Source organism: Sinocyclocheilus anshuiensis, unplaced genomic scaffold, assembly GCF_001515605.1.
Source record: "Sinocyclocheilus anshuiensis isolate Anshui unplaced genomic scaffold, SAMN03320099.WGS_v1.1 scaffold210, whole genome shotgun sequence".
Taxonomy (NCBI): Eukaryota; Metazoa; Chordata; class Actinopteri; order Cypriniformes; family Cyprinidae; genus Sinocyclocheilus; species Sinocyclocheilus anshuiensis.
The window spans coordinates 1,454,282-1,458,852 of record NW_015547666.1 but is presented as its reverse complement, the minus strand read 5'-3'; the positions used below and the strand labels follow the sequence as shown (position 1 = coordinate 1,458,852).

General features: G+C 35.0%; 1 protein-coding gene across 2 annotated transcripts in view; it reads right to left on the bottom strand.

The window, feature by feature from the left end:
• LOC107702602 (ephrin type-A receptor 5-like) overlaps window positions 1–4,571 on the bottom strand; it is a 107,283-nt gene that overhangs the window by 83,610 nt on the left and 19,102 nt on the right. The window lies entirely within an intron of this gene.

The following is a 4,571-nucleotide window of genomic DNA, read 5'->3' as shown; positions in this document are numbered from 1 at the left end:
TGTCGCTATAGAGTTAGAACCGGTGAATGTGGTTTACAGGTTTCATAGAAAGAGAATGATGTGCGCCAAATGAGTCACTGTAGAAACCGAATAGTACTTCAATGGTTGTAGACAAAATAGCTCAACACAAGAGCCAATGCAAACGCAAAGACATGTGAAATAAAACGTCATCGTGTTTTAAAGAAGAGTGGCTTGATTAAGTGCTGGAAATAGCTGAGGATGGGCACAGAACGGTAACATTTACAGTCACACACAGACATTTTTTTGAAAATATTTCACTTACAGATCTCAGTTTAAATGCTTCAGTTTGTTTTGATATTATAATATATTATGTTAGGCCTATATTATAAACCTAATAAATAATTGACCTTGTTTTTTAATGGAGTCACTTATGCTCATCAAGGCTGAATTTATTTGATCAAAAATACAGAAAAAAAAAAAAGAAATATTGTGAACTATTAGGCTATTGCGATTTCTAATATCGGTTTCCTATTTTAATATACTTTCAAATATAATGTATGAGGCAAAGCTGAATTTTCAGTATCATTACTCCAGTCTTCAGTGTCACATGATCCTTCAGAAATCATTCTAATATGCTGATTTATTATCAGTGTTGAAACTGTTGTGCTGCTTAATATTTTTTTTTTCTTGGAACCTTTTTTCTTTGATTCTTTGATTAGGCTAATAAAAAGTAAAAAAGAACAGCATTTATTCAAAATATAAATATTTTCTAACAATATAAGTATTTACTATCACTTTTTATCCATTTAACACATCCTTGCTGAATAAAATAATTATTAAAACAAAATAAAATAAATAAAAAATTAGAGGGAACATTGATGGCAACAGTACATTACATCAAGACTCTGGATTTAATCTAAACACTTTAGGTCTAGGTACATATTTATCAGAATCTATTGGAATTAAATGACTATGATTTCAGTTAAAACACAGTGTTTTATTATTCTAGATGAGTCACATTTTTACATTAATCAGAAAAAGGTGGTATAGACACTGCAGTCAGATGAAATGAACTGCTCATAGTCTATGAGAGCAAAAATACAAAGACTATAGTATGATGCATTGTTGAAGAAACAATTAGCAGCTATCCTGTTTCCTGAAAATGCAGAAACTTTGCCGCACATCTGTCGTTCAAATCTGTTGTTAATGATGTCAAGCAGGTGGTGGAGTGATAACTTCTGCTAATGAATCAGCTCAAGATCAAATTTAGGTCAGATTATTGCTGTAAATATCAGCGTTGCTATTTTTGTTCTGATATTAAGCTTTATTAGCTCAGGTTTCTTTACATGGCTCTGTGGTTCCTTGTGGTATATTGCTATTAAAGTCCACATGTCACATTACACAAGAAACTGCTTCTAACCGCTTTAGAGCTGTAGTTACAAGTATTCATTGGAGCTATGGATTCGGGAAACACCAAATAGTTAAATTTACAGTATGTTGGTAATGATGTAACTTATGACCATAATTGGCTAATGGTGCTTTTGAGCTCCCCTGATTGGCTCAATACACAACTTTCATAAGTATGTTTTCTGTAACTATAGATTCAAACATATTTCAGAGTTGTAAAAAATGTTCTAAATTGAAAGGTGCAGTCACATTTAACACTGTTGGTGAATATTTCTGCAGGTTTCATTTGGAAACCACATTATCTGCACACAATTTCTCTGCACAGGTTTGGAAGTGATCGTAACACTTTTGACAACAGACAATCAACCTTTTTTTTGTCCTCGAAATTTCACTAATGTGACCACAACCTAAGAGAAGATCAGACACTACAACATTAAAGCTAATGGCATAGAGGAACGATAAAACTGGAATCATTTTCAGAGCGTTTTCAGATCGTCCGTTGATGTGAAGGCTAACATAGTTATCACTACAGTTAGCGTTCTTGGTGTGAACGAGCCTTAAGGCCTTTCCTGCTGGGTAATTGCACAAGCTGTCGTAGTTGAAGTCATAAGATCTATTCTATTCTAATTGCAAGAGGTACAAACTCTCATCTAAGCCATCAGCATCTGCATTATTTCTGTTCTACTCTGATAAAATGTCCTATTTATTTGACAAACTGAATGTATTCAGCGTGTCTCCCTAAAGAGCACTTTCCTCTTTATCTCAGGTGACTGTCATGTTTACATTAATTTTATAATTGTCTGCATGAAACATTTGAATAGAAACAGCGCTGCACACCCACACCCGCAGCTCCGGTGCTCACTGTACCATTTTGCCCACTGAACTGCAGCCCGTCCTCCAGACAAAAGCCCTGAAAGCGTTTCCGACACTTTGTCGCCTGGTCTGCTTGGAAACCTGGCCAACTGCACAAACCAACTCCCTGTAAAGCTTACATTGCAGAGGCACCGGACATTCCCTCAGGACAGCTCAATGGAAATTAATTCACACAGAAATATCACACTGCGCTCAAAAAGAACCCTTATCGCAAAGCGCCAACTCTGGCAGCAGACAAAGGAAGCAATCTGAGGAGAGGAGGAGGAGGATGAAGGCACCGTTTCATTCACAGGACACACTGCCCTCCTCCACCGCTGGAGCGTGGACCCCTCGATCACTTCCTGTCTCCTCTATCCAAACCATCATTATATCCTCTGGGCTCCAGTGGTGTGGACGGGGGTTGGGTAAAGCCATCAGAACTAACATATGAACGACAGAGAAAACAGCACCTCATTTATGACTGATAGGGTAATGATTAAAAGGTAAACTAATTAAAAATTTAAATTCTGTTACTATTTAACCATGTTGTTCTAAATCTTAAAAATCAAGAAGAATCTTATGTGGCTCTTTTCTATATAACAACAGTTCATAGTGCTCATGCAAGCTCCCCCAAAACAACAACAACAAGTATTAATGTATTTTAATCAATGCAAAGTGCATTATATTACAAGTCTTGAAAAGTCATATAATAGGTCTATCAAAGGAACAGCTTGAAATATAAGTTATTTACTAATAAAGATAAATCCAAAGCTGATTAAGCCAGAACCTAACTAAAGAATAACTGCCCTCTGAAATTTCAGTTTCTGAGATGAAACAAGACACCACTAAGAAAGATGTGCTAACCATGTGTTAGCATTTCAGGAAGGATGGTGCAGAAAGCAAAAGCATAGTTCACAGGGAATGAAAATCTAGAATTTAGTACAATTGACGATCAAAGACTGTGGTGCCTACAGAACCCAAAGTCAGATTGCAAAATAGTTTTACCAACTTTACCTGATGCTTTCGAGGAAAAACAAAAAGAATAAAGTCTTTAGAGTAGCACTAGATTTGAGGGCAACAAGAGCATCAGTTTGCACTGCATCTAAACAATGTAAGAGGACTGCTACTAAAGAGAAAATAAATGGACAGGCTAATAGTGTCAAATCGTTAAGTCAGTTAGCCGTGTGATTGGTTTTTGAGGAGATATTGTGGATTTTTTTGTTTGTTTGTATTAATTTCATGTACATTGTACTTGTTGTTATTGATTGTTCATACTCGTACTGCCATTATATAAGTCATATAATGGATATTGTAAAGATACTGACATCAGCCATTCAAAATCCCATCAATGATGTATACTAATAAAAATGGCTATAAAAACCCTATAACAACTATTAATTTGAAGCCACTTGGCATCAACAAATCAAATCAAGACTAATTTCTTCCATAATCTATCTTTGAATGATTAATCAGTTTTCTATTATTTTATTTTTATTGTATTTATTTATTCCAATTTACTCAATTTTCCATTTTTTTTAATTTAATGTTATTCATTCATTAATTAATTAATTAATTAATTCATTCATTCATTCATTTAAGCAAGCAGTTCTGTCATTGATGTATTGCAGTACATCAGTCAAATTTGAGTTTTCTTTGTCATTGCAGCCTGACAACAATAATTTTGCATAGACACAAAGAATGTCAATAATTTATATATAAAAATAAATGTTTACTGAGAGACTAATACAAACTGAACCATTATGGTTTGATTTTGGTGGAGTTTCCTAGAACAAACAGAGCCCACCTACAGTATCTAAAACAAAACTTCCCTGTCGAACCTTGAACACATCTCCTTTTCAGAAGTTAATATTTGCGAGGCACAAACATTTTGCACACAATTCACATGACTTTCAGACTCTCTGAATGCAAGTTTGTTGCAGTGTAAATAGTGTTATTTAAAACAATAAACTCTACAATATCCGACATGAAGTGGGCTGCCATCCAGTTAGATTAATTGTATTGTTTAATCTGCCTGTCATTCTTATACTTTCTGACAGCTGTTACACTACCAAACCACTTCTACCATTTCCTCCATGAGTAATGCCGCCTCTCAGCACCGAGTCACGTAAATCCATCTAACCATCTTGAGAAAGTATCTTAAAGGGGTCATATGATGTTGCTAAAAACATTATTTTGTGTATTTGGTGTAATGAAATGTGTTTATGCGGTTTAAGGTTCAAAAAGCACATTATTTTCCACATACTATACATTATTCTTTCTCCTCTATGCCCCACCTTTCTGAAACGCGTCGATTTTTACAAAGCTCATCGGTCTGAAAAGCGAGGTGTGCT